Genomic DNA, 12689 nt, shown 5'->3' with positions numbered 1-12689 from the left:
ATAGGAATACAAATCCATAAAAAAGGATTAAAAATTGACATTTCATCTTGCCTTACTAATTATGAGATAATAGAGATGTGACAAAAACAAATGTTCCTTAATGTTTTTCTGCCTAACATAATATTATACTAAGAAATACTGCAATTATGTTGGCGAGCTATTTTCCAGCTTCTCCAAGTATAGGACACAACTATGGTTCTATCAGCGAGGAGAAATGAATAATCAATCTTACGTAACTCAAAAGAACGATGGGAGGCACAAAAAGGTGAACTGACTTTGGCTTTTAAGAACCTGATGTTGATCCTGAAATGCCAGATTCAACAACAGAACAAAACAAAAGATTACAGCAGCAAGATACCACTTTGCCACACATTATTAAGAATTCTGAAATAGGCAATAGCTCAGTCACTCAATCTGTTATATCTTCTGTTTGTTTTTCTTGCTTTTTGGTTGCAGGCAATTCAAGGTGTGCCTATTGCATAGGACCAGCTATTCTTACTGTGCTCTCTGTCTGCATTGCAGTCATAGCTACCTAACTTCACTTTTCAACAATCACAATCCATAATTTTGCATTTTGATGAAATTTCTTCTCTTCTTCAAATACAATGTGTTGCTTTTGTTGTTGATGTTGTTGTTGAGACAGAGTCTTGCTCTGTTGCCCAGGCTGGAGTACAGTGGTGCAACCTCAGTCACTGCAACCTCTGCTTCCCAGGTTCAAGTGATTCTCATGCCTCAGACTCCCAATTAGCTGGGATTACAGGCATGCACCACTACACCTGGCTAACTTTTGTATTTTGGTAGAGATGGGTTTTGTCATGTTGGCCAGGCTGGACTTGAACTCCTAGGCTCAAGTGATCCACCGGCCTTGGCCTCCCAAAGTGCTGGGATCATAGGCATGAGCCACATTCAAATGCAGTGTACGCATTTAATAACGTACTATTTGCTTCTACTCAACTAAGTTCTGGAAGTGAGTTTTTAGCATCTATGGAAATTGTGACCTCTTGCCTGATGCCAGGCATGTCTACATGGAATAACTTTGTTCCCAGCATTTTTTTTCCATGGTCTACATGTGTATCCTTTTTGCACAGCCCTCTTGGGCTAAGAACATATTAAAATCTGAAGTTTCTTTTATTTTCTTCAATAGTTTCAGAGTTTCATCTCCTCATGGAAAAGAGGTGCTCCAGAATGATAGACACAGGCTTTCTCTAGATTCTGTGCACCCTGAGGTGTCTTTGAACACCCTCCATTTTCACATGAGGTCCCAATCTTGATTTCTTCACTGTCTTCTTTCTTATCTTATTCATTCCCTTATGACAGTTTATCAAATGCTTGTTTTAGGCAGGCAGATACTTTTTAGTTCCAAATTTGTCATTGGTTTACCTGGACTTGGCCTTTTTATTGATTCTGCTGGGTTAGAGGCTGGAATGATGTGCTCCTGAAATTTGGGTTTTGATTCAAATAGTTCTTTCTTCTCTGTAGTCTTGACTTCAGGTTTGACTGGCTCAGGTGACGTCTCACTATTCTGTTTAGTGAATAATGTTGTCCAGCCTGTTGTCCAGCCTGCAATGCATAAGGAATCAGAAACATCAGTTGTGCTTCTCTTACAGTTAGACCAACCCTCTAATGCATCACAAAGACTGGAATACTTGGGTGGGATGAACAAGTGTCATTGGAATTGACCTCTAGATTGAAGCACTGACTGCAGCCCGGTTATTGCTAGGCAATGACATTTTCTTTTCCCACCATTACAGGCAAGGTCCAAACACCAGGAACCACAAGACACTGTGTTTACCACTTCCTGTAGCAAGCACAGGTCTGACAGCTGAGGCGACTGCTGACTTCTGGAAATGGCTCCCAATTCTTTTACATTGTATTTTTTCCTTTTAGAGTGAATATCCAAAGATCATATATTTTTGTTACTTGGGAGCTACATGGAGACTCTCAAATCAGTTGTAATCTAAGTTTGTGGCTCTTTTACCAAGATTGCTAAATCCTCCTTGAAAGATAAATCAGAGAAAGGGAACTTAATTTTGATTGGTCGATTATGAAGTCAAATGGAGTCTCATTTTTTTGTATGTGATTCTTTGGATTTTTATAAGGGGTTGGATTATCATTCAATCAAATTTGGAGAGAGACCATGCAAGGAGCGTTAGTTGTGGTGTACCCCAATTTTATTTTCAGACAGTCAAGATGGAAATATTACAAAAGCTTACTCTTTAAGAGAAAGTGAAGGGATTTAAGAATTAGGCCATCTGTAAAATGTTTCTAAATAAATATACGCTTATTAAGAATTAAGCCTTTATGGTTCAAAATTAGAAAATAGATGCATCAACAACATAAGAGAGAAGAAAGTGACTGGTGAAAGAACATAAAATAGGCTGTTTACTCTAGCTGGCACCATGATTGCCAAGTTAGTTGAGCCTGTGGATATGTAATTACTTGGGTCTCTAACACTCAACATCCCAATCTAGGTTCAATCACCCAAGTCTTTAGCTTGAGTTGCTCAGATAATCCATGAACCCTCTAGGATTCTTTCCATAGAGTTAGAGGAGACAGAGTCCAATTGGAATCCAGTACTAGTGGGAGTTGTCCCCCTAGGTTAAAGAGCTACTGAGAGGCGTTCTAGTTACAGTACTCATTAGTGTGCATAGGAGAATACTGTGCCACAGCGTGTTGGGGATGCTCACTATGCTTCTTCAAGACACTGCATGCTGATTGGTTAGTTGTTCTCCCCATAGCTCTGGGAAGAAATTAAATGTAGTCTCTCATTTTGCTAAAGTAAAAAAAGAGGCAGAGACAGTAAGAGACTTACTTCATGCCATAAATGAAGACCACATTAACATGAGCGCTGTGACTTTTTCTGACTTTAGACAAATGTTTTAAAAAAAAACACCTAAAACGATTTGTTCTGTTATAATAGAAACTTAATTTGAACCAACTTGAATTAAACGGGAAGGACACTAGGATCTCCTGGGACTCTAAGAGCAGGGGCTCTTCATAGTCTCCAGAGGGCAATCAGGAACTAGAGTGCTGTGGAGATGCAGGAAGTCCCCTCAGTGAATCTGTTTTACTCTTCTTTTCTTACTGCAGATCACTTTTCTGTATTTCCCAGTTCAAATGGTAGTTTTGAACATATTAATGAAGGCCTAAGAGTAAAATGCAAGGAATGGGTTGGAGAAAGCCAGTATAAAATCCAAAAAGGTGAGGGAGGGTTCTCGAGGTGAGTGGACAGAGAAACCATGATGGAAGAGGTTGGTGTAAATTCATAATGGAAACCTAAAAGTAAACAGCAACAAGTAGAAAAGCCAGGAATGACTAAAGGAAGGTGATGGCTTGGCTATATTTCGGCACCAACATGTATGTGAATCTATTTTATTTTTGTTGTTTAATGCATCGGTGTGTGTCCACTCTTGCTGGAAAAGTTTGAGGGGGATATTGTGTCTTCATGAAATAATAAGACTTTATGGTAAGGAAGCAGAATGATTGATCTTTGGAGGAGTGTTGTTCAAAATTCTGTAATGGAAGGATTAGCAAAGAGGCAGGGTGGTGTTTGCATAAGAAGGCGAATGAACAAAAGAGACATCTATTGATGACTTAACTTTCTTTCCCATCAATCTCTTTCTTTCTTTTTTCTTTCGTTTGGCTGAATTTTATTATTAGAAGTGAGAAAATGACAATTAGAATTTTATTTCTACAATTGATCATTAACAATGAGAGCCCTAAAGAGTTTGGAAATTTTCAACTTTAATAGAATTTCCTGTGTTCAACACAAGAACCTTTCCATTTGGCCACATTATTTTTTAATTTCAATGGATTCTTTCATCCAGAGACATTGTTGAGTAGTCCATATTGTATTGTATGATACTGTGCTAGACAGCACAAGGTTAGGCACTGCTCAGAGTCCACACTGTTCTAAGCACTTCATCCATATTAACTCACATATCCATATGTGCATCCAGTGACACAGACACTGTTATTTTCTTATTTTTCTGCTGAGGAAACTGAGGCACAGAGAATTAAACAACTAGGCCTGGGTCACACAGGTAGGAAGTAGAATATGTCAGCATGCAGACTCCACAGCTTTTCCCTTAACTCAGCTATCTTCTCAAGAGGCTACAAATAAAAATATCTACAACAAATGGCAACTTATGATGTGCACTAAAAGGAGTTTTCCAGAAGCAGAGAAGGCATGACTGATTCCCAGCTGTTTGATCTGTCTCTCAAAAAAGGTTTAATGACGGAGGACTGTGAATGTTGAACTTAACTGGTAGGCAACGGGGACCCATTAGAGGATTAGAGATTTTGGAGAAGGACAATTACCATGGTGATGCTTTAGTTGGGAAGATCATTTGGCAACTCCTGTGAAGAATGGTTTGGTGTGGGAGAATTCGGTGATGAGAATTAGGGTCTTAGGATCAGGGTAGGAGGCCAGCTAGGAGCAATCTTGCAATTGGTCTAGGTGGGAAGTGATTTGTGTTTGATAATATGATTTTGGGAGACATGGAGAATATTTAAAAAGATATACCTTAATAGCTTCCTCTTTTCTCAGCTTTCCTTCTTTACAACAAGCACACTTACTTTTTCTGGTTCCTTTCCCTGCGAGAGTTTTGCAACACAACAAAACAATCATGTTTGTGCCTTTGATATTTGAGTGCTAGTCAGGGTACATTTTGCTGTTTGTGATTTGAAAGGTAGCCATTTGGAACAAATGAAAGCATGATCCTCGGTCTATGTTCTTGTTTAGGGTGGACCTTCTGCAGTAGCTTCAATGGCTTTGGTGAGGTCTGACATATTCTAGATGTTTAAACATAAGCAAAGCCTTTTGAAGGCCTTGCCTGACGTTGATTAGTCTTCAGAAAATGACAAGCTGTGACACCAGCTCCCAAGGAATCACATACCAGGGGAAGATGTATCTTCAGCTCTTTCCATTTCTGCCCTTTATTTGAGAGTATTTCCTTCTTGAGGAAAGCCTTAATGTCTTTATATCCCTCAGTGTTTTACATTTAGTGCTTTACATTTGTATTATTTGGCTTTTTACTAGTAATTCTAACTAGGGCCTGTTATAATATGTGGCTGTTTATTTTCTTTCATGGACCTTAAGTAATTTCTTTTAAAACTGACTTGTCCTGAAAGTATTATGGTAAGTGAAATAAGCCAGACACAGAAGTGCAAACATTGTATCAATCCACTTACATGAAGTACCTACAATTTTGAATTCTGTCAAATTCATAGAAACAGAAAGTAGAATGGTGGCTGCCAGCTCCTGAGAGGAGAGAGGAAAGGAGAGTTAGTGTTTAATGGGTACAGAGTTTCAGATTGGAATAATGAAAGAGTTCTGGAGATGGATTCTTGCAATAGTTGCACAAAAATGTGAATCTATTTAATGCTACCAAACTGTACTCTTAAAAATGGTTAAAATGACAAATTTTATCTTATGTATATTTTATCACAATAAAAAATTGAGTGATACTAACTTATCCTACTTTCCCCTTGCAGGAATGATTTGTTGGTGGCTTGGTTTCAAGGCTCTCACATTAATGATTCTACATTGCTTAAAATTCCTTTTATTTTTTTCAATGGGCAACCTACAAACATTTATTAAACATGAGCCAGACCCTGTCACTCACATCCAGGTAAATTATTGATCCTCTTTGCCCAGAGCCGCATATTACAAGCCATATTGTTACAGTCTTGCCAACGCACCACAATGTAGCAGTCCCTCATTGTGAGGTGAATTTCACCCAGAGTTTTTTGTCTTATGACCAAGAGAATTAAGGAGCTTGTAGACAAAGGGTAAGTTGGAGCGACAGTTTAATAAGTAAACGAAGAAAGCTCTCTACTGTGGAGAGGGGACCTGGAAGAGGGTTGTCACTGCCATTTTTATGGTTGAATGCAAGGCTTTTATAAAAAACCAATGAGGGCTGGGCATCTCATTTGCATAAGGTGCGAACTGTGTAGCTCCACTCTGTCCTCCTAGTGCACATGCAGACCCTTAGCTTGTGTTACTCCATTATTCCTTTGTTCCCCTTACAGCACATGTGTTAAGGGATAGAATTTTCCATTGCGGACATGTCTGAGCAGGTTACCCATGTAGACTTTCTTATCTGTGTAGCCGTGGGCATGTGTTAGGCAAGCCCACCTATGCAAGTTCCCTTATCTGTGCATGAAGCTTGATTTTTCAGGCTGTTGTTTTGTTTGAAAAAATTCAACCAAGGAATCACCCTAACAGCCTGCCTGACGGGTTTCTTCATATCTCCTTTCTCAATATTCTCCTGAAGACCAAATCTACAAGGCATTAAAGATGTCATCAAAGAAGGAGAAAATAATTGCAGGAATCATAGAGCTTGAGAAATTGAGAGTTAAATACATTACTCTACCACTGGACTTTTCAGAGACTTTACTGTACTAACGTGCATAAAACGTTCTCAAGAAGGGAGCATAGTATGCCCATTTCCCCAAAATTTCTCACCACACAACTGTTAAATAAAAAATAGTCTCTTGAAACTAGAATTTATTGGAAAATAGTTTAGGGAATAGTGGCCAACAGAATAAAGTCCACTATTCAGTATGACCCCCAACATCTCCTGTGATGACTCCAATTAAACTTTCAGGCGTGTATTACATTTTCCTGCACTTGCATAGTACACAGCTATATATCTTGATATTTCCTGAGGGAAATTTGCACTCTTGGCATTTCATGTGTTTGTTCAGGCTTGGTCTGATGCTCTCTCCTCTCATTTTGTCCTCCTAAAACATTTCACCTTGTTCACTTCAAAGTTTTACCTGTTCTTTTAAGTGTAAATGAATTACTCTTCTTTTGTAATCACCGTAGCAAACTTTTTGTTGTTGTTGTTGTTTTTAGAATTAGTGCATAGATTAGCTAATTACATGAGCAACGACGGCATCCTACCATCTATTCTTGTTAACTGTTCGCAAGTCACTCTTATCTACTAAATATTAAGTTTCAGGAATGTGAGGTAAGGCATTATGTCTTATTTATCTTTGCATTTTCCAGCCTGTTGTCATTCACATTAAATAGGTGCTCATGTGTATATAATTATAAAGTTGAATTTAATAACTAAGCAGCATCCAAGATGTACAGAGCTCTGAGCCAGGTTTAATTGATTGCATTAAAAATATTAGTCACAGCTTCTGTTCTAAGAGACAGAAAACCAACATATGCAGATCTGATTTAATTTTCAAAAAATTATAAAGTAAAATAGCTGGTACAAATGGTGGAATAGAAATAGAATACATGAATACTGAGGCAATGAACAATTAAAGGATAATCTAAGTTGGTTAGGTTTAGGGATATTGTTTGAGGTGAGTTTTTAAATTTTTTTTTATGGAGTCTTGCTGTTGTCAGCCTGGGCTGGAGTGCAATGGTGTGATCTTGGCTCACCGCAAACTCTGCCTCCCAGGTTCCAGCAATTCTCCTGCCTCAGCCTCCTGAGTAGCTGAGATTACAGGCACCCACCACCATGCTCGGCTAATTTTTGTATGTTTAGTAGAGATGGGGTTTCACCACGTTGGTCAGGCTGGTCTCAAACTCCTGACCTCAGGTGATCCACCTGCCTCCGCCTCCCAAAGCGCTGGGATTACAAGCATGAGCCACCGCGCCCATCCTTGAAGTGAGTTTTAAAGGAAGTAGGGGGGCTGGTTTAGTGAAGAGGAACAGAAATGCTGTGTTTTCCTTTGCTATCATTTTGCTTTATATCCTCGTCATCTTTTTCCTCATCAGTTACCATTCCTATCACCATTTGTTATCCAAGATCTGTACACGAACTGTGCTATATGTTAAACTTTACTCATCTACCTCATGTTATTGGGGCTTCCAGGGCTCAATAAGATGATGTCTGTAGAAATACTGTAATCCAGCATCTCTTACTTGGTGTGATTTTCTTCGTTGATACTGGAGATGGTAAAATAACACAGGGAAAATAATGGAGGTGTTTTTATACTCCAGTAAGTCTTGGCATATCAGCCACATAGTTGTGCTGTAAACTATTGTTCAGCAATCATTAGCTGAACAATAGTTCAACCATTATTGTTGAACAATCATTATTGAGCAATCATTATTGTTCAGCAAGAATCATTAGCTTGACCTGAAGCTTGATTCCATGTTGACACCATATTCTGACAAAAAGATTTACAGGCTTTTTTTTTTCTACTTTAGTATTATTTGCTTAAATAATTTAGATTTTTAAGACTCCAGGAAAGTTTTCACAAGTCTTGCTTTATGGAAGCCTATGGAAGTGGGCGCTGCCTAAATGACTGCGGGTCCTCCCGAATTACTTGTTGATTACTTGGCTTTTGCAGGTATGACGGACATTCCTGCCACTGCTGGCAAATGGGATGGGTAGGTCTTGATGTTCAGTGTGCCACATGCTATGTCACCCATAGGAGCAGCTCCACTGGTGAAACTTGAATAGGAAAAATTGTTGAAAAAATTAAGGTGCCCAGTTGGGTGAATGACATCACAGAAATAATGGGAACATTTGGGCTAGATAAAAGGGATGCCTAGAGACATGATTGCATGTAAAGGACTGGCTACATTATTCTGCAAACCTCCCACAGCCAACTTTCCCAAGCTGGGCATGTGGCTTATTTACTGGGTGAAAGGTCAGGTGTATTTGCTCTTGTGAGCATTCAATATAAGAGAGAAGGTCAGCTTTCCCTAACAAGTACAAGCCACCAACATTTTTTTTTCCATTGGAATACTTCTTTTGAATGAGATATTGAGCTATTGTGTTTAACGAAATATTGTATAGGAAGATGACTTGTAAGCAGTAGAGTAATTCCCAACAGCAGTGAACAATATTTTATGCATTATGACATACTTCCAACACTCCGTTATATACATGAACGCTCTTCACATGTATAATGTGAATTTAATTATTTGAGATAATTTTGTCTATTGGAATTTAGAACTTGCCTGTGTTTGGTTTATAAAGCAGATTTTCTATTATTTGATACAGATGTGGGAGATGGAAGAAACTTTGGGCAGTGGTGGTGTGTATTGTGATCAGAGTGGAGGTAAGGATATGATACTGTCTTTCAATTGCTAGAGTTTCTACTACCACAGAGCAAATTCCAAAACCTTCATTTCAGAGCACTTTTGGAATGCATGAGTGTACGAATGATGGGAGAGATTTTTTAAAAAGGGAACTGCAAGGGAGCAGCTACAAGCAAAATGTATATAATTGAGTGAATCTGACACTTTTATTTTTCTTGCCCATATAAATAAGATTAGAATTAACTCTATCCTCAGAAACTTACATTTCAGCCTATTTTATATAGTTACAAACTGAGATGATATCTTGAGACATTATTTGTTGAGCCCTGCTTTTTCCCAATTTATTTTCCCCGAGGCTATCAGACGCATCCCTGCTACTCCAAAAAGAAGTGGGAATGTCATAAAGGCAACTAAAAGAAAAGGGTGGACACAGTAGCTTGTTCCTGTAATCCTAGCACTTTGGGAGGCTGAGGTAGGAGGATTGCCTGAGGCCAGGAGTTGGAGACCCAGTTTGGGCAACATAGAGAGACCTTGTTCCTACAAAAATTAAAAAAAAAAAAAAAGCCAGGCATGGTGGTGTGTGCCTATAGTCCCAGGTAGTCAGGGGGCTGAGATGGGAGGATTGCTGGAGCACAGGAGGTTGAGGCTACAATGAGCTATGAACATGCCACTGCACTCCAGCCTGGGCAACAGAGTGAGACTCTGTCTCTTAAAAAAAATAACTAAAAGAAGAAAGAGTCTGTGTTTCATTTTCTTGATTTCCAAAACAGAGTTTTGAGATTCAAAAGAGAAAGACTGAAAAATGTAGGAAGCAAACACAATTTATACCATAGAAGTAGCCGAAGGAGACTAGACAAACTTATGCTAGAGCAGTGTTGCCTCTACCCTGACCCCTGGCTGAGAGATAGAAGAACGCACAAGGTCGGTTTCACAAGACTTCACACATTAAGGGTTGGCCCATACTGGAAACTCAGCCAATGTTCTGAAGAGCACTGACTGCCACTGAGAGACACTGTATGCTGCCTGGGTGAAGAAGCTGTGACAATGGTCTATCTTGTCCCCGAGAGTCCTTTTATGAGCAGCCGTATGCACATGGCTCACTTTTCATTTTGCAGAATGATGTCAGGCTCTAGTTAAACTTACCAATGTGGATATCATCCTGTTTGCCTTTTAATGGCCTACTACAAACTCCAATGTTGAGTAATTTTCCTTAGGTAATTAAGCCAGTCTTTCACTAGGATTTACCTCCAGTGTACAGATAGGATTCAAATCCAGACAGTCTAGCCCGGGCATAGAGCCTTTACCCTCTAAGAAGTACAGAGAGATCTAAGAAATTGAATCATGGGAACTGTCGTCAGTAGATGCTGAAAGCTGTGACAGTCTTTACTCTGAACTGAACAGCCTGCTACTTAGAAAGGATACTTTCTGTTAGTCATGATCTTGTGAAAAATGAAAAATATTTTAGTTGTGTTTGAAATGACTGCCTTTATAGATGTTGGTGATAATCTGCTCATGCCTTATTCATAGTCTATCTTAAGAAATTATTATCAATCTTCTATTTTTTGCCCTTCTCTGAGACTTGGGTTTTCCACCTGTAAAATAAGAGTGAAACACCCACCCTACAGGGTTATGAAGACTAAATTGGATAACACGTCAAATGTGAAAGCACTTAACCGAGTACCTGGGATGCACAACACCTAGAAAATTTTAGTTATCTTCTCAGGAAAAAAATGTTTCTAAGGCTATTTAACATGTATTAACTACAATAAAAGTTTAGATATCAGAATAAAATATATACCATGTCTAGTTAATGGTCACACATCTTTATTTACCTTGGAAATCTACCCAAAAGCACTTTTTCTAACATTCCGATTCTGTTGAGGTCCTCAGAAGGGGTTTCAGTTATTTCACAGATGGGAATGAAATAAGAGGTAGGGCAAAGCTCATCTACATGATCCTTCATCGACCTCACTCTAGGCAATCTAGAGTATAAGTATGCCATCCAGCCCTCACCATAGCCTCAAATCTCTGACTCAAAAACTACCAGAACCATCAGTCAATCTGCAACCCAATGTGTGTTTTTGAGGAGATTTTATGAGTTAGAGACCCATTCCCAAGCCCACATATTTGATTTCTCTGAAATTGATGTGCCTCTATTCAATCTTTCTTCTTAAATGTCCACTTCTTATCATTAGGGAAATTTATCTTCACTTATATCTTTCTTTGGTTGCAAAATTGAAGAGACTAATCAGGGAGAAACTATTATTTGATGTTATATAGAGAATTAAGCAGAGTTCTTGCTTTTTCAGAAGACAGCATAGAAATCACATGAGGATTTTAGTGCTACACATCAGGGCATTTCAGGAGTAAAGAAGACCATTGTGTGTGCTTTTATTTTTTTTTTCTGCTTAATTAGGATAATTATTTTTCATCACCTGCTACTTAATTCAATGTTTCTAAAATTCAAAGCCCCTATTAATCTCATTTAACACAATAGCTACCTTTATTAGAAAACATTTCTTACTTAGTCTTGACAATTTATTTTTTTGCAATTGTCATATTATGGATAATGTAGTAGGAATAATTTTGTCTTAAAGACCAGACCTTGAGTCTCATCATTTTTGTTGTTATTGGTGATGACAATAAACTGCTGTTAAATTCCAATATTCTAAAAGATCACTAAAATGACTGAGCATCTGTTAGTTTGACTGATTTTTCCCTAGGGCATCAATTTGAGTACAAAATTTTTGTAAGCTAAATTGTGTTTGGTGTCTTTGTTTTGTGCTGCTGTAACAGAATACCTGAGACTGGGAAATTTATAAAGAAGATACATTTATTTCCTCCCAATTTCTGGAGGCTAGGAAGTCCAAAATTACAGGGTCAGCATCTTGTGAGGGCCTTCCTGCTGCTTAATAATGTGGTGGAAGGCATAACGTGGGGCTAGGGGAGAGGGAAGGAGAGAGAGAGTGAGCAGAGGAGGAGGTTGAACTCACCCTTTTATAACAAACCCACTTCCTCCATAACAGCACTAATCCATTCATGAGGGCAGAACCCTCACAAGCTAATCATTTCTTAAAAGTCCCACCCCCAAACATTGCTGTGTTGGGGATCAAATTTCCAACATGTGAACTTTGGGAGATATATTAAACCGTAGCACTTGGATACCTGTGTTTGTTGAGGAAGGAGTATTTAAATCCTGATGCATTTTTTTTTATGAGAAGAAATTCCTAGAAATTACAATCTCTCTCCCACCTTGGGTCTACCCTTCTTCAGGCACCTACAAGGATGTTGGTGAGGGAAACCAGAATCTTCTTTACTTTATTTGAATGGAAAGAGACAAATCTTCTGAGGGAGGACAAAGGCCTGGCATTAATAGTATTTTCCTAGTCTTTTGCTTTAAGCCTTTCCAAAAATAAGGAATTCAAGCCATTAAAAATATATCAAAGCATAATGTCAACCCAAGGTAAAGAAGGGTGTGTCTGGTGTCTGTGCTGCCAATAGCTAATCACAAATTTGCTTATCATGAACGTACTAATGTAGGAAATCAGAACTTTGTCTGTTCAAATCTTGCAAAGCATATAAGAACTAGTTCACATCTTGGAATAAAAACCCAGTCTCCCTTGATAAGATTGTAGAGACAAATGTGAAATAAATCTATCTTTTAAATAGAAGT

General features: G+C 38.5%; 1 pseudogene; it reads right to left on the bottom strand.

The window, feature by feature from the left end:
- Positions 1 to 409: 409 nt before the first annotated feature.
- On the bottom strand, positions 410 to 4929 carry LOC100974355 (cysteine and histidine-rich domain-containing protein 1-like; annotated as a pseudogene).
- Between the last annotated feature and the right edge of the window lie 7760 nt (positions 4930 to 12689).

Source organism: Pan paniscus, chromosome 3 (assembly GCF_029289425.2).
Source record: "Pan paniscus chromosome 3, NHGRI_mPanPan1-v2.0_pri, whole genome shotgun sequence".
Classification (NCBI taxonomy): domain Eukaryota; kingdom Metazoa; phylum Chordata; class Mammalia; order Primates; family Hominidae; genus Pan; species Pan paniscus.
This window is presented reverse-complemented; position numbering and strand designations above follow the sequence as displayed.